Source organism: Castor canadensis, chromosome X, assembly GCF_047511655.1.
Source record: "Castor canadensis chromosome X, mCasCan1.hap1v2, whole genome shotgun sequence".
Lineage (NCBI taxonomy): Eukaryota > Metazoa > Chordata > Mammalia > Rodentia > Castoridae > Castor > Castor canadensis.
This window is the reverse complement of record NC_133405.1, coordinates 126,468,397-126,486,104: the sequence shown is the minus strand read 5'-3', so window position 1 is coordinate 126,486,104 and position 17,708 is coordinate 126,468,397. Positions and strand designations below refer to the sequence as shown.

Sequence of the window (17,708 nt, the reverse complement as noted above, 5' to 3'; positions counted from 1 at the left end):
TGCTTCCTACCTCTAGCCGCCATCTTGGAATTCCCATCCCTTAGCTTCTTGATCCAATTCCTTACTCAAGTATCCCACTGGTTGGGGAGTTGGCCCTCAGTGTTGGGTTACTACTCCCAAAGCCAATCCTTTCTTTTTACAGACATATAGCTGGGATTTATCTTGAGTAGGGAGGCTTAAGGCAGGGGCCCTTGTTAGAGCTCTTTTTAATTGGTGAAAAGCATCAGTGGGGAGCATTATCCCATTCAATGGAGAGCTGGAAGTGTTTTGGGGCTTCTCTAAGGGCTTGATATAGGGGTTGACCTAGATCTGAATACCCTGGGATCCAGATCCTGTAATAGCCTGTCACCCTCCAAAAGGCCCTCAACTGCTTTAGGGTCCTGGGGAGGGAGAAGGCTAAAATTGGTTGAATTTTATCTTCCCCCAGCCAAGACAAGCCTCAGGCAGGTAACCTTAGTCTGGCATAATTGAGCCTTCTCCCTGGATACCTTATAGCCTTGAGACTCAGTGGCTCAGGAGACAGTGGGTTTGGATGTCCTACAAAGAAGAAGATCATCCACATATAGTAGTAGAGTGGTCTGTGGATAATTATCTGCCACCAAATCCTAAGCCAGGGCCAGTCCAAAAAGGTGGGGGCTGTCCCAAAACCCCTGAGAGAGGACAGTCCAAGTGACCTGTCCTGCTTTTCAAGTTGGATTCTCAAAAGCAAATATAGGCTGACTATCTGGGTGTAAGGGAATACAGAAGAAGGCATCCTTGAGGTCTAAAACTGAATAGTGGATGGTGTTGGGTTCCAAACCTCTGAGCCAAGAGGTTTGGAACCACAGGGTGAAGGGGAATTACTGCCTCATTGACTAATCAGAGGTCTTGGACCAGTTTCCATTTGTCAGGTCCCTTGCTGATCCCCCAAATAGGAATATTATTGGAGCTAGAGAACTCAGTGAGGAACCTTTGCTCCTTTAGTCCCTTGATAATAAGGATTAGTCCCTCTCTAGCCTCTGGTCTCAGTGGATATTGTTTTTGGTGCAGAAAATGAGAGGGTCTTTATGGTGAATTAAAGCTGGGGTTACTGTTTTAGCCTCCCAACTGAGTATCCATTCATCCACACAGAGGGGTCTACCTGATTCAATTAATGGCAGGCAAAAGTATTCCCCTGGGGCAAAAGGAGCTGAACCTTCCATTGAGATAGGAGGTCTCATCCCAACAGGGGAGTAGGAGTCTCAGGGGACTATCAAAAAGGAATGACAGAAGTGGAGCTCTCCCTAGAAGCAGGGAAGTGGTTGGGTGAAATAATGCTCTAAGGGGCTAGTCCAATATGCCCCAAACAGTGACTTTATTTGGGGACCTGGGTCCCAAGGAAAAAGGGATAGCCAAAAAGTTGCCTCTGTAGCTATAAGGAAGCTGACCTTGTGCTATTTGACTGTAATAATAGCCCAAGGCTCCTCAGATTTTACTGTGGCCACAGGAACTTGTATGGGAGGCCCTGGAACCCTTCATTGTTTGGATGGCCATGTACTTGACTCTGACAAGGGTCAAGGGCAATGTGCCTTCCAATAATTTCTCTTACAGATGGGGCAGGGTCCTGGAGGCTGCCTCTTCCTCTGGGGGCACTCCCTCTGGAAATGGCCTCCCTGTCCACATTGGAATCAAGTCTGGGTTTGGACCTGATCCAGAGGAAGCCACTTTTAGGGTAGTGATCAGCATCCCCTGTTGCTTATCCTCCTTTTTCTCCTTTTCCAGGTCCCTGTTATAGAACACAGATGTAGCCATCCAGACCACCTGGTCTAAGTCCCTGCTCCCTTTAGCCACCAGTTTTTGGAGTTTTGTATGAATATCCAGAGCTGATTGTGTGAGAAATTTATCTTTTATGACAATCTCCTTCTCCTGTGATCCTAGCTGTACATTAGTGTGTTTCTGTAAAGCATCCTTAAGCTGCTGTAAATAAGTAGCAGGAGGCTCAGATTCACCCTGTTACACTCTAGTAACCTGGGAGTAGTTAAGGGGCTTTATCTTGGCTCTCCTTAGCCCCTCAGTAATAGTAAATGAAATGATTTTGTTCCCATTCATGTCTTTCCTCTTAGGGGTTCCAATCAGGGTTACTTCAAGGTACTGCATGATCTCCCACTGGGATTTTTCGTTCCTTTTGTTGGGATTTGTTCTGTGAGAGGTAGTAGTTATTCCCCACTGTGGTGGCCTGTTCTAAGACCCACTGTTTTCCTAAAGTGGTTAAGGTCTGGGTTACACCTTTATATCTTTCCATGCCATATCAGAATTTTTGTTTAACTCTTGGAACTTTTGAATATATTGATCAGGGTTTTCAGTGAAGTTTCCTAAATCTTGCTTAATTTCTTCAAGTTCATTTAATTTGAATGGAACATGGACAACCTCGTGCCCAAGTTTTCCCCCCAGCAAAGTTTGCAAAGGAGATGAGCCAGGTCTAGGGGGCTGTTACCCCCAAGGAGTTGACTCTCCCAGATGGGGAGGCAGGGAAGCAGTGGAATTGTAATTCTTTTAAATTCAGATACAGACTTGTGGCACTGGGAGAAGACAAAGGCTCTGGGCCCCTAGGAGGTTTAGTCAGGGCTTTATTCAGGGGAGGAGGATCCAGGGGAGCCTCAGGGTCCTGCTGCTCCGGGAAATCAGGGGACCCAGAGGAGGGTCTTCTGCATAAGATGGCCAAAGTTTGGGAATCCAATTTACAGTCCTTTATCCATTTAGGGTAGTCTCAGAGATAAAAGAAAAGCTGGACATATGGGACTTCCATCCACTTCCCTTTCTTCCTACAAAGCAGGTCTAATTGTAGAATGGTATTACAATTTATGCTTCCTTCCTCTGGCCATTTCTGCTGATCCCCTAAAGGGTATTTAGGCCAAGCTTGAGAACAATAGAAGATGAGGACCTTCTTTCATAGGTTTTCTGGATCAAAGTTCTTCCAATGTTTCAACAAATAGGCAAGGGGAGATCCCTCAGGGACTTGGGAAGTTTGTGCTCCCATCTAAAAAGAGGGATAAGGAATTGGTCACTTTGAGGATTCCCTATTTCTGGGCATCTCCAGGTAAGGGAAACCTCTCACTCAGGAGAAGTCATCCCATTCTCCTTTTGCTTCTTCCTCCACACACCTACGACTAAGGTCAGAGAAAAATATGGGGGTCTGTCTGGATTTTAGCCACCTTACTGGTGAGACCCCGACCAATTCTCTGCCTATTTGCCTTCAGACCCAGCTATTTAGTTTTTGTCCCAGTGTAGAAAGCCTCCAATTCAAATTCAGAGTGGCCAAAAGAACCAGCATGGAAAACAGTAGGATTCTGGGTGGCCCTTTAAAGGGATATTGAATATTATGGTGGAGGACATATTGGGTGTGTTCTGATAGGGGAAGGAAGGCTTTCTGACAATAACAGAGGAAAAGGGAGAAAACGGAGTAAAGGACACATTCCCTTGGTAGATCTAGGAGGGTCAAAATGTGTTTTCTACCTAAAGGGGACATTAAAGGGACATATTCTGCCAAATGCCTAATGTAAACTGCGAATTCGAGATCAGTGAGGGGTAAAATTCTCTTGGGCCAAGCAAAGAATGGGCTACAAAAGGGACATGGGATCTGAGAGGGACACAATTGGATAATTGGAAATTGACTGATCTGGCAAGGATCTCTCCCAAACTCAACTAAAGAAAGAGACCAATTGCTAACAAGGACAAAGGAAACAGCTGCTCATGTTGCCCCAAAGAAAGGCAAGAAGTGAAGAAAAAAAAGCCTTGGTACTGCCAGAGCCTTTATTCCTCTGCTGTGGCATATGGCAGGTTGGTATAAATCCACAACTAGGCACAATTTCTCGTGCTCCCATAGAGGGACTTGGGGGAAGCAAAGTTTCCCAAGGGAAAATCCTCCCTATCAAGAGAAAGTGAGAATCAGTCAGCTAGGGAGGTCGACTGTGCTAAGTGTGGCCAGGGGGTTCCCCAGAAGGAAAGTCCATAGGAATGCCAGATGATTATGGTCACTTCCATGTACACCCCCCCACCCAGTCCAGGATGACTTATACCTACCTTGAGATGATGACCAGGAGACCCACAACTGGAGCTCCATGTTAGGTGCCAAGATGATGCCACCTAGCAAGTGTGGTAGGTCTGTTTTCCCCCTGTCTCTTAAAGAATTAAAAGACAGGAGACCAGAAAGTAGCAGAAAAGAGAAAGTCTTTATTGTGAAGCAAAAGTAAAGGCTTCTCAAGAGTGAGAACTGGGACTTGGAAACCAGTGTTCCACTAAAGTGCTCAGAGAGTTCCCATTTTATGGGTCCCATAAACTTTTCCTTTTTCCCCCTTCCCCCATGTCTGGGTTGTCTTTCTGGCATTTGTGCCAGGATTCTTCACCTGTATTGTGTTAGATTTGGTGCTGAAGGACTTGTCTCAATTGATTGTGGGAGAATGTAAAGGTGGCATCTCCGTGCACAGTCCTCTGGGAAGACTGTGGGCACTTTCTCCCATTGCCATCTTTAGCGTGGCCCCAGGAGTTCCCCATTCAGGTGTATCAAAATCATATCAGAAAAACTGGGCCCATGAACTTATTGAACAGACCAGACCAATGAATGATACACACACATCTGGATAATATAATAGGAGGGACACTTAACACTGAAGTATGCTGACACCCACCAAACTCATCATCAGATCATCCAGAGCATGCATCATGGATTAACAGGTAACAAACTTCCAACTCTGTCCCAGGGGCTTCAGCTTAGTATGACCCACTACAATTACGGACTGTCCAGACATAGTAATCCTTGAAGCAGCATTGTATCTTGAACCAGCTTTGTCTTCTATCTTTTGTCCTTTCTGCATCTCCAGTCGCCCACAGTTAGGTCAAGAGGACAGGAGCTTGAGAAAACTCTCAAGACAACAGGATTCTTCAGAACTTCCCTTTCCTAGACATGATTATTTCTCCACCTATTTGAGGATCCTTGTAGAGGTCATTTACATCCTTTGTTAAGTTTACACCTAGGTATTTGATTTTTTTTGAGGCTATTGTAAATGGAATTATTTTCATATATTCTTTCTCAGTTTGTTCATTATTAGTGTATAGAAATGCTAATGATTTTTCTATGTTGATTTTATATCCTGCTACCTTGCTGTAGCTATTGATGATGTCTAGGAGCTTCTGAGTAGAGTTTTTTGGGTCTTTAAGGTATAGGATCATGTCTTCTGCAAATAGGGATATTTTGACAGTTTCTTTACCTATTTGTATTCCTTTTATTCTTTCTTTTTGCCTAATTGCTCTGGCTAGGAATTCCAGTACAATGTTGAATAGGAGTGGAGATAGTGGGCATCCTTGTCTAGTTCCTGATTTTAGAGGGAATTTTAGAGGGAATGGTTTCAGTTTTTTGCCATTAAGTATAATGCTGGCTGTAGGTTTGTCATATAGCTTCTATGATGTTGAGGTACTTTTCTTCTATTCCTAGTTTTCTTAGAGCTTTTATCATGAAATGGTGTAGGATCTTATCAAAGGCTTTTTCTGCATCTATTGAGATGATCAAGTGGTTTTTGTCTTTGCTTCTATTAATGTGGTTTATTACGTTTATTGATTTTCGTATGTTGAACCACCCCTGCATTCCTGGGATGAAGCCTACTTGGTCGTGGTGAATGATCTTTTTGATGTGTTGTTGAATTTGGTTTGCCAGGAGAGGGGTGGCAAGGCCTGTTTCATGCCAAATAGGCCTGGGTCCTGGGAAGGATCAAGATTTGCAAACATTTGCTGGGACAGCCCAAGCCTCCGCAAGACTGCTCTTTCATGTGACCTCCTAGATGCCACCCCCCCAAGAAAAAAGAATTGATTTTTTTAGTAAAGGTTAGAGTATTCCCGGTCAACACAAGAGGCTATGATGCCTCATCTTAATCTTATTTATTCCTCCTGACTACCCTTAGAATAGGAGTCAGAAAACTGTGGCTCTTGGTCCAAATCTGGTTCACAATCTGTTTTTGTTATTGTTGTTTTTATATTTTATTTATTTGTTCATTATTTTTGAGTCAGGGCTCACCATATAGCCCAGGCTGATATCAAACTCAAGATCCTCCTTCACCAGCCTCCCAAGTGCTGAAATTACAAGAAATGTTCCATCATACCTGGCTTCACCTCCTGTTTTATAATAAAATTTTATTGGAATGTAGTAATACTTGTGCATTCCCATATTATCTACATCTGCTTCCAAACTATAATGGCAGAATTGAGAAGTTGGGACAGAAACCATTTGGTCCATTAATGAGGCAGGCTAGAAGTTGGAAAAGTTTGGGGCTCATGTAGGTCGCCCAGGGATGGCCCAGACAACCTGCACCTGACTGGGAACCACCCATGCCCCTTCCTACTCATTCATTACTGGGTGGGAATCTTCTGAGTCTGCCCTCCCTATGGGTTAGTGTAGGTTTTAAAAGCACCTGTAGAAGAAAAGCATGCTCTCTCTGCCAGCAGACTCCACCTATACCCACCCTTTCCCTAACTTTTAATAAACCCCATTTACACCCATGTGTTCTGCTTGGATTCTTCCATGCCAGAACGCAAGCACCAAGGTCTTCTGGAAACACCATTTTCTGTTAACATTAAGATACAAATATTTGTTTGGTCTTTACAGACAAAGTATACTGGCCTCTCTTTTAGAGGAAGACATTCTTGTTAGTATTAGCTATGGAATAAGTTGTCCAGGAAATTTTGGAGACTTCACAAAACCAAGGTGTATTTTTCACTCAAGTGACTTTTCTGCTCTGGGTGGGAATTCTGCTCCATTTAATCACCAGGGACCAGGCTGAAGGAGAAGCCACTCTCTAAGCAGGTGGCTTCATGGCAGGGAAAGGGAGAGCTCAGGGTTGAGGGCCAGCCCTGCATTGCCTTACCTAGGAAGAGGCCTGCTCACCTTGGCTGCCACTGCTCATGTGGGGAAGTATTCAGCTGTTTGATGGCCAATGAGTATCCAGTACTATCATTTCCATTGCACAGAAAAAGAACCATGTGGCAGTCCAGGACTTCAGATGTGATGTAGCCAGGATTCCAGCTCTGGACTTTCTCGCCCTAAAGCCCACGCTTATCTCAAAACTCCATGCTGCCTGCCACTCATTTATTTTCAGTCAGTTCTATTCTTCCAATTTATTGACAGTTGGGTCCCACCTGACCACCTCAGCCAGGCCAGGTAGAGATCCAGGGAGCATTGGTGTAGTGTGCTGGAGCAGTGGCCAGAGTGAGATTTGAAGCCAATCAGAGAGAAGCCAGAGCAGAGTGTTCAAGGGATTAATTTAGCTGGGTTGGAAGGGGGATTTATAGGATATTCCTGAGGATGGCTCTGATTTGGTGACCCAAGGAGAGGGGACACTCACCTGGAATGCAACCTAAGGAGGTGGCACCTGCAGACCACAGAGTGTTGGAGGACCACAGGTGCTCCTCCTTGGCAATCACACTTGCATGCTTTGTGGTACCACGGGTCCTCACCCTCATCCTGTGGGCAGCCAGAGAGGCAGGAGGTCAGAAAAGGCACAAAGGCAACTGGTCAGCAACACTGGGAAGCTTGTTTTCAAAGATTCTGCTCATTCCTTAGATCCACTCTATTTATACACTGTGAAAGCAAAACTATGTAGAAGAACGCAGAGAAGAATATTGGCTTCCCTTTTCCCTTTCAGTTCCCACCCCTGGCCACGCCCTCTGCATCCCAGGACCCCAACATCTTTCCTTCATTCTTCTTGTCAAAGATGAAAAAGCCAGCATTAAAAAAAGCTAACAACCTCCCCAAACAAAAGTGTACTGAATTAGTGAAGAGGAGCAGACAGGAAACAGAGAAAGGTTTGATCACTCCATCAGCATGTGTTGGACGTGCTTAAACCTGACCTTTTCTCTTCAGTGTGTTTGAATTCTTCATTACACAGATGAATGCGCATTCCGCTAACTGCATTGCCGTATTGAAAAGAAATGGGCTGTGTTTTTTCCGCTGTGTGTTTTACAGTCAAATGCAATAGTCAACGTTTAATCATATTCATAACCCTAACTGTAGTAGTGGTCAACCTTCAATGTTTCAACCGCAGTGAAAGCGCTCCAGTGTTGACCCATTCAGTTGGAGGTTTGGCGGGCCGGCCTACCCTGGCTCCAGGTGCTCCCCAAGAGCGCTGCATTTCCTGGGGCGGCCAAGGGAGGACCTGGAGGAGACTTGGGGCAGCCCCCGGCCAGGACTAAGACTCGACCCCACCTGGACCGCCAGCTATTTCTCAGGTCCCGCGATTGCGGCCGCGACCTTAAGAAATTGGAGAGGATCTTATTTTGCTTCTGCGATGAAAACGTGTCAAAAAATATTTTAAAGGAGAAAGAAACGCATTCTTTCGTGCGGACAATGAAAACAGAAAGCACGGGCTTCCACTATGGTTCCACTGGGGCTCGAACCCAGGACCTTCTGCGTGTAAAGCAGACGTGATAACCACTACACTATGGAACCCTCACGCCGGCCGTCTCTGCTGGGTGTCTACACATAGGATAGACGTCAGGCCCAGTGGCCCCGCCGAAGGCCCGCCCCTCCGCCGTAGCTCCGCCCCGCCTTCCTACCCGGCGGGATCCCGGCTCCAGGCTTGCGAGTTCTAGCGGTTCCTTCACCCTGCGCCTCAAGACTGCGGCTGCCTGAGAGCTGGGCGGGTCGCGGCCCGGTCGCCCTCCTGGCCTACAGCGCCGTCCCCTAATTTCCTGCCCCCAAACTCTCCCTCAGGCAAGGCGGCTGGAACTGCCCCTCTGGCAGCTCCCTCAGCTCCCGCGGGACCAGCACTTGCCCATTTTCCCCACGAGAAAACCGAGCCCGGGCGACTCGACTCCTTTGCCCCGTCCGAAGTCACTACGTCGACGTCGCCGCCGCGTCGGAGGCCCTGAGCTCGGAGCCCGGAGGCCCCCGGAGCTGAGGTTCGGGCCGGTGGGCGGGCCTGGCCCAGGGCGCAGGCCTCTTACCCTCCTTCTTACCCTCCTTCCTCCGACTTCCCCAGCCCTCTCCCCTCCCAGGCCGCCCAGGGCAGGAGCAGCGCCGCAGGGCTTTCCTTGGGCCCGTTTGTGTGCGCCGGGGGGCGGTGGTGCAGACAGGCCACCTCTTAAGGCTGCCACCGGCTGCGTTCTTTGAGGGGCCCAGTGCAAGATGAAAGCAGGTCCCGCGTGTTCTTGTGAAGACTTTCCAACGGGGACGGCAGGGCACTGAGCCCAGCGCCTGGCCTTGGGTGGCTGCAAAGCCCGCAGCCTCTGACCCTGCCCTGTGCTTCTAGGACTGGGACCTTCCATCACAAAGGGCCCCTCCGCCACCCAGCTTCTGCCTCTGGTTTTCGGTGTCGTTTTGTCTCCAAGGCTTCTGAAAACTCACTGAGACCATTTTGTTTCGGGGGCGGGGGCGTCGTTAACAACCCAGGTGGCCTTGACCTGCAGGCCGCAGTTGTCCTTTTCCCTGGCATCTTCCTCTGAGAAGGACGGCAGGGCGGTGGAGAAATGAAAGCAAGTCCCTTCTGCGAGCTCCTGTTTTCCCGAGAAGGGCCCAGGTGGATGCAATGAGCACGAATGTGGGGGTCATGACCTACATCTTAGTCCTGTTGAGGCTACTCATCATCTGTGTCCTCTTGAGGTAATCTGTTCACCTCCCAAGTTCCAACCCCTCTTTTCTGAAAATTTCCAGGTAGAAAAATGGAGGTAGTTATCTGCTAGTGGTTTTCCCCACAGAACTAGTTAGAGGCAAGCCTGCAGGTAGTGCGTGGGTTTTCTAGTAATCAGTTTCCTGAGTCCTTGGGTAGCTGCCTAAAATATTCATCACAGGGTTCCCTTCAATCCTGTCTTCTGGTTGGATATGACCCCTGAGCAGATGCTGCCTAGATTTTGAGCCAGGAGGAAACCGTGAGTGGCTAGCCAGCAGGCGATGAGTTCACAAAAGCTCCATGTTTCCTGCTAGTGAGTGAGCAGTAATGACTTCTGGGCAGCCCGCTAATAAGCATATCCCACCTGTTTCCAACCTGCCATCAGTCCAAAACAAGGCTGCCAAGAATTGGCCCTAAAATGACACCCACCAGTTGTGCTTTGGTTTGTGTCTCTAGGGAATGCTTTGCTTTCCCCGTCCAGTTTTTTGGCTGCCCTTGGCTATAAGGGTGGTTCACCAAGTGAAGCTTTGGCCAAGGTGAACTCCGTATAGTGAAGTTGGTGCCTCGATAATGTGTGCAACACAGGTTTCTGCCATTAGTGTAAAACTTTTGTTCCTTTTCTCCCTTGTGACTGAAGGGACTTTAGTTGCACTCTCCCTGCCCCTCTCGACGTGTAGTCACAATGCGTTTTGTTAATAAAGTACAATATGGCTTACAACGCACTTTCACATACATTCCTGGGCAAAAGCCCTGTAAGGGGGCACGGTAATTATTACTATCTGTTTTTCAGCAGCAGAAGTTGATGTTGAACAGTTGCAGTGCTTTGCCTGTGACATGCAGCTGGTGAGTGGCAGCAGTGGGCTCATACTCAGCCTTCTGATAGGTAAGTGACTGTACAAAGTCCAAGACTACAAAGGCTACATGTTGTTCCCCTAAGAGTGGCATTGGTCTCTTGTATATTTTGCATGCATGTTAATGAGGAAATGCACACCTTTTTTTTTTTTATCCTTTGTAATTTGAAAATCTGCAAGGGTAGGAACTATCAGCCTTTTAGAAACAATTGTTGATGACTTTCCTCTTGAAACTATCAAGAGTTAGGGATAGGACATGTGCTGTGGCCAAAGCCTGCAATCCTAGCTATTTGGGAGCTAGAGGTCTGGAGGATTGTGACTCCTGACCTGCCCAAGCAAAACAAAACCAAACAAAACAAACCCCAAAGGTTTGCTTGACCCTCACCTCAAGGGAAAAAAGCTGTGGGAGGGGGATTGGGGGGGTGTCATCCCAGTGAGAAGCTTAAAATAGGATAGTGATCTAGGCCAGTGTGGGGAAAAAAGCCAGACCCTGTCTCCAAAATAACCAGAAAAAAAATCAACAAAATAAAAAAAAAATCAGTGCAAATCTGGCTGCCAGAGTGGCTCAAGTGTTAGAGTGCCTGCCCAGTAAGTCTGAGGCACTGAGTTCAACCCCCCAACACAACCAAAAAAAATTAAAGAGTTACTGATAATTTCTCAGATGACAGTTTTGCCAGGACTTCAGCTGTTCAGTTTGACTTGTGAGACCTGACACCCTCAAGAATACCCATAAGCATCTGAACAACTATAAGAAAAAAATATTAACCAATTACTAATTCATTGATCATGTCCTAGTTCACAAAGCAGGCCTCACCAAATATAAGAAAATAGAAATTATACTGTGCATACTATCTGATCACAAGGCAGTAAAACTAGAACTCAACAACAAAAGTAAAGACAAAAAACATGCAAACAGCTGGAAACTAAATAACTCATTACTTAATGAACAATGGGTCATTGATGAAATAAAAGAGGAAATTAAAAAGTTCCTAGAAGTCAATGAAAATGAAAACACAACCTACTGGAACCTATGGGACACAGCAAAGGCAGTCCTGAGAGGAAAGTTTATAGCCATGAGTGCATATATTAAAAAGACTGAAAGATCCCAAATCAATGACCTAATGATACATCTCAAACTCCTAGAAAAACAAGAACCAGCAAATCCCAAAACAAATAGAAAGAGATAAATAATAAAAATAAGAGCTGAAATCAAAGAAATAGAAATAAAAAAAAACCATACAAAGAATTAATGAAACAAAAAGTTGGTTCTTTGAAAAAATAAACAAGATCCATAGACCCCTGGCAAACCTAACTAAAATGAGGAGAGCAAAAACCCGAATTAGTAGAATCAGGAATGCAAAAGGGGAGATAACAACAAACACCATGGAAGTCTAGGAAATTATCAGAGACTACTTTGAGAACCTATATTCAAGTAAATTTGAAAATCTTAAAGAAATGGACAGATTTCTAGATACATATGAGCATCTAAAACTGAACCAAGAGGAAATTAATCACCTGAATAGATCTATAACACAAAATGAAATTGAAGCAGCAATCAAGAGTCTCCCCAAAAAGAAAAGTCCAGGACCTGATGGATTCTCTCCTGAATTCTATCAGACCTTTAAAGAAGAACTGAACCAACCCTCCTTAAACTGTTGCACGAAATAGAAAGGGAAGGAAAACTGCCTAACACATTTTATGAAGCCAGTATTACACTTATCCCAAAACCAGGCAAAGACACCTCCAAAAAGGAGAGCTATAGGCCAATCTCCTTGATGAACATTGATGCAAAAATCCTCAACAAAATAATGGCAAATCGAACTCAACAACACATCAAAAAGATTATTCACCACGACCAAGTAGGCTTCATCCCAGGCATGCAGGGGTGGTTCAACATACGAAAATCAATCAACGTAATAAACCACATTAACAGAAGCAAAGACAAAAACCACTTGATCATCTCAATAGATGCAGAAAAAGCCTTTGATAAGATCCAACACCATTTCATGATAAAAGCTCTAAGAAAACTAGGAATAGAAGGAAAGTACCTCACATTATAAAAGCTATATATGACAAACCTACAGCCAGCATTATACTTAACGGAGAAAAATTGAAACCATTCCCTCTAAAATCAGGAACCAGACAAGGATGCCCACTATCTCCATTCCTATTCAACATAGTACTGGAATTCCTAGCCAGAGCAATTAGGCAAGAAGAAGGAATAAAAGGAATACAAATAGGTAAAGAAACTGTCAAAACATCCCTATTTGCAGACGACATGATCCTATACCTTAAAGACCCAAAAAACTCTACTCAGAAGCTTCTAGACATCATCAATAGCTATAGCAAGGTAGCAGGATATAAAATCAACATAGAAAAATCATTGGCATTTCTATACACTAATAATGAACAAACTGAAAAAGAATACATGAAAATAATTCCATTTACAATAGCCTCAAACAAAATCAAATACCTAGGTGTAAACCTAACAAAAGATGTGAAAGACCTCTGCAAGGAAAACTATACACTTCTGAAGAAAGAGATTGAGGAAGACTATAGAAAGTGGAGAGATCTCCCATGCTCATGGATTGGTAGAATCAACATAGTAAAAATGTCGATACTCCCAAAAGTAATCTACATGTTTAATGCAATTCCCATCAAAATTCCAATGACATTCATTAAAGAGATTGAAAAATCTACCATGAAATTTATATGGAAACACAGGAAGCCACGAATAGCCAAGGCAATACTCAGTCAAAAGAACAATGCAGGAGGTATCACAATACCTGACTTCAAACTATATTACAAAGCAGTAGCAATAAAAACAGCATGGTACTGGCACAAAAACAGACATGAAGACCAGTGGAACAGAATAGAGGACCCAGATATGAAGCCACACAACTATAACCAACTTGTCTTTGACAAAGGAGCTAAAAATATACGATGGAGAAATAGCAGCCTCTTCAACAAAAACTGCTGGGAAAACTGGTTAGCAGTCTGCCAAAAACTGAAACTAGATCCATGTATATCACCCTATACCAAGATTAACTCAAAATGGATCAAGGATCTTAATATCAGACCACAAACTCTAAAGTCGGTACAGGAAAGAGTAGGAAATACTCTGGAATTAGTAGGTATAGGTAAGAACTTTCTCAATGAAACCCCAGCAGCACAGCAACTAAGAGATAGCATAGATAAATGGGACCTCATAGAACTAAAAAGCTTCTGTTCATCAAAAGAAATGGTCTCTAAACTGAAGAGAACACCCACAGAGTGGGAGAAAATATTTGTCAGCTACATATCAGACAAAGGACTGATAACCAGAATATATAAGGAACTTAAAAAACTAAATTCTCCCAAAACTAAGGAACCAATAAAGAAATGGGCAAGTGAACTAAATAGAACTTTCTCAAAAGAAGAAATTCAAATGGCCAAAAAACACATGAAAAAATGCTCACCATCTCTAGCAATAAAGGAAATGCAAATTAAAACCACACTAAGATTCCACCTCACCCCTGTTAGAATAGCCATCATCAGCAACACCACCAACAACAGGTGTTGGCGAGGATGCGGGGGGAAAAAGGAACCCTCTTACACTGTTGGTGGGAATGTAAACTAGTACAACCACTCTGGAAAAAAATTTGGAGGCTACTTAAAAAGCTAGACATTGATCTACCATTTGATCCAGCAATACTACTCTTGGGGATATACCCAAAAGACAGTGACACAGGTTACTCCAGAGGCACCTGCACACCCATGTTTATTGCAGCACTATTCACAATAGCCAAGTTATGGAAACAGCCAACATGCCCCACTACTGATGAATGGATCAAGAGAATGTGGTATCTATACACAATGGAATTTTATGCAGCCATGAAGAAGAATGAAATGTTATCATTTGCTGGTAAATGGATGGTATTGGAGAACATCATTCTGAGTGAGGTTAGCCTGGCCCAAAAGACCAAAAATCGTATGTTCTCCCTCATATGTGGACATTAGATCAAGGGCAAATACAACAAGGGGATTGGACTTTGAGCACATGAGAAAATCGAGAGCACACAAGGGAAGTGTAAGGATAGGTAAGACACCTAAAAAATTAGCTAGCATTTGTTGCCCTCAATGCAGAGAAACTAAAGCAGATACCTTAAAAGGAACTGAAGCCATAGGAGAAGGGGACCAGGAACTAGAGAAAAGGTTAGATCAAGAAGAATTAACCTAGAAGGTAACACACACGCACAGGAAATCAATGTGAGTCAACTCCCTGTATAGCTATCCTTATCTCAACTAGCAAAAACCCTTGTTCCTTCCTATTATTGCTTATACTCTCTCTTCAACAAAATTAGAGATAAGGGCAAAATAGTTTCTGCCGGGTATTGAAGGGGTGGGGAGGAGAGGGAGGGGCCAGAGTGGGTGGTAAGGGAGGGGGTGTGGGCAGGGGGGAGAAATGACCCAAGTCTTGTATGCACATATGAATAATAAAACAATAAAAATTTGAAAAAAACAATTACTAATTCATTTCAATTTTTTTTTAGTTTTCTGACTTCTCAGATGGTTGGTGTTGCTTCCCCACTGTTTGGCCGCATTGATGGAGAGTAAATGGACATAAAAAATCATAGCACCAAACACTGAGCTTACTTAAGAAGCAAAGTTTTTGTGATTTCATTTAGAAAGTGTTATACTCTGTCCTTCAGTGAGTATTGAGTATTTACTAAGAAAAGTGGGTCATCACCTTAGTATGGCAGAGCTATACTAAGTGGTCATCACCTTAGTATGGCAGAGCTCACCTCATTTTTTGCATATTCAAAACACCTTGAAACTACCCTATGGTGACAGACATTAGTTGCTTTTTGCCACCCATTTTTCCATGGTTTCTATTTGCCTATGTTTTCTAAGCTCAAATTCTGTGGTCATTTTATCTGAAATTGGATCTCAGGGCTTCATGCTTGTTAGGCAGGGTCACTACTGCTTGAGACACTCCAACAGCACTGTTTTGTGTTGGGTGTTTTGGAGATTAGGGTGTCGAGAACTATTCGCCCAGGCTGAGTAGCTAGGATTGCAGGTGTGAGCCACTCCATCCTCTTATCAACACCTTCACCTAATTAATCGCTTGTCATGCTTCAGATGTCAGTTTGAAGATGAATTCCTTAGAGAAAAGTCTTTTCAACCTCCTGATTTATGCTCACAATATGCATACTTGTCCTTTGCAATTTCACATTTTTTTTTTGGCAGTAGTGGGCTCTAAACTCAGAGCCTTGAGAATGCCAGGCAGACACTTTACCACCTGAGCTAAACCCTCAGGCCTTTTTGCTTTGGTTATTTCTGAGATAGGGTCTCACATTTATGCCTGGGCTGGCCTGGACCATGATCTTCCTATTTATACTTCCTGCATAAGTGAAATAACAGATGCATGACGCCAGGGCCTCTTTGTATTGGTTCAGATGGTGTCTCATGAACTTTTCCCCGATTGGCCTCAAACAGCGAACCTCTCGATCTCTGCCTCCCATGTAACATTCACTTTTTTGATTATTTAATGTTTACTTTCCCCATCAGGCTATAACCTTCAAGATGAAAGGGACCTTGTCAGTTTTATTAATTGTCCCAACCCAGAGTTTAGAATAGTATCTAGCTTGTAATAGATGGTCAACAAATATTTCTTGAAAGAATGTATTAATGAAACCAGAATGAAAATAAGTGCTCTAAAAGAAAATGCTCTAACACCTTTCTCAAAGGCTTATGTTCTTATTCATGTGAGGCAATAGTAGAAAGGGTTTTGAAAAGAAAGCGATGAATCTTTCCCAGGCCTTGTTTTAGCTGATAGTTTTAACCTCCTTCTAAGAAACAAACTGTTCCTTATTTTCTGTGTTCATGAACACAAAAATGGTTGACACAGGGAAGGGGCAATAGTGGCCAAAAGAAAGCTTGAAGAACCTACAATCTGCCTTTCAAAAAACAAGAAGTTGTTGTCTCATCTGTGTTGTGTTGCCCACATTCCACTGGCAGGTGCTATCATTTGCATCTTACATTGTGGGATTGCCAAGGTAACCTGTTAAGGAATCGTTCTAGAATTTTCCTCTGCAAGATTCCAGATGAGGCTGGGGAAAACTTTAAGACCTTTAAGTGTGAGAATGGATTGTGTCTTGAGCCTGCAGGTCAGGCTGAAAGATTGAGTAACCAGCAAAGTGAAGATCTAGGAGTCTTATTTCCCTTGAGCCTCTGTGGAATTGATAAAGCTGGAGAGAAGGGTAAGGCCACTTAATGGACCAGAGTGAGCTCTGGGTAGGCATGGGATCGTATGATTGAAAGTTAATCGGCTTCCTCTGTGTGCTCAGTTGTTTGGCCCAACTCTTGTGGCCTTTATGTTTTATGTATGAAGTTTATTATACTTTAATATATATGTATGGGGTAGAATCAGATCACCTTGATAGGATGGGAAGTATACTGGCCACTGTATACAAGTCATTTTCTTCTAAAATGGAGGTCTCTTAAGAGTTTTCTGAAAATGTCCTAAGGATCATCGTATCTTAACACATCACAGTCTCATGTACAGGGCACAGTGCCAAGAACCTCATGATGGTCTTGGAAAGCAACTCTGTTGTCTGTGCTTGGATCAGTTTTGCCCAATGCTCTGACATGAGAATGACTGATATCAACATGTAGTCTTTGTATTACCTTTGTCTTGGATGAGATTGGACACATTCAGGGTGGTATGGTGAAACCCTATCTTGAAAAAAACACCCATCACAGAAAAGGGCTGGTGGAGTGGCTCAAGCTGTAGGCCCCGAGTTCAAACCCCAGTACCACACACACACACACACACACACACACACAAAACAGTTCTGATAAGCCTATTTAGAGTTTATGCAAAACACCCATAGACCTTTAATATTTGAATTATACATGTCAAGGTTAATTACTTCTGTACAGAATTAAAGGTAAAGGTAAATGTGGATTACATGGTGAAAGGAGTTCCCCTTAGTTTACAGATACCTATTTTCTTTGGTTTACAGATATTAGCCTCTTTCTTTCCATATTGCTTCGTCGTTAGCTTCCTTGTTTGCTCCTTCCTCTTCTCATCGTCTTCAATGTCTCTGTTCCCCAGTGTTTTGGCCCCTTATAGCCTTCTTTCTATACAAGTTCTCCCTGGCTGTTTTATTCTTCTCTAATCACTTCAGCTATTATTGGTAACTTGATGACCTCCTTAATCTCACTCTCCAGATCTGGTTTGTTTCCTGCTTGAAACCTAGCTGTT

At 43.9% G+C, this 17,708-nt stretch overlaps 1 protein-coding gene and 1 non-coding gene across 15 annotated transcripts in view; one reads left to right on the top strand and one right to left on the bottom strand.

The window, feature by feature from the left end:
* LOC109684825 (serine/threonine-protein phosphatase with EF-hands 1) overlaps positions 1-17,708 on the top strand; it is a 332,462-nt gene that overhangs the window by 202,957 nt on the left and 111,797 nt on the right. For 4 of the 14 annotated variants that reach the window (XM_074064232.1, XM_074064243.1, XM_074064229.1 and 1 more), the window contains exons 1-2: positions 8,564-9,601; positions 10,399-10,491. The exons of 4 other annotated variants lie outside the window; for them this stretch is intronic. The gene's annotated coding sequence lies outside the window, so the exon portion shown is untranslated. Of the gene's footprint in view, positions 1-8,563; positions 9,602-10,398; positions 10,492-14,991; positions 15,150-17,708 lie in introns of those variants that run through there. 6 more of the 14 variants (XM_074064231.1, XM_074064230.1, XM_074064237.1 and 3 more) reach the window with 4 other exon arrangements.
* On the bottom strand, positions 8,377-8,449 carry Trnav-uac (transfer RNA valine (anticodon UAC)). Its single transcript has one exon. It is a non-coding gene; the product is annotated as a tRNA-Val (tRNA).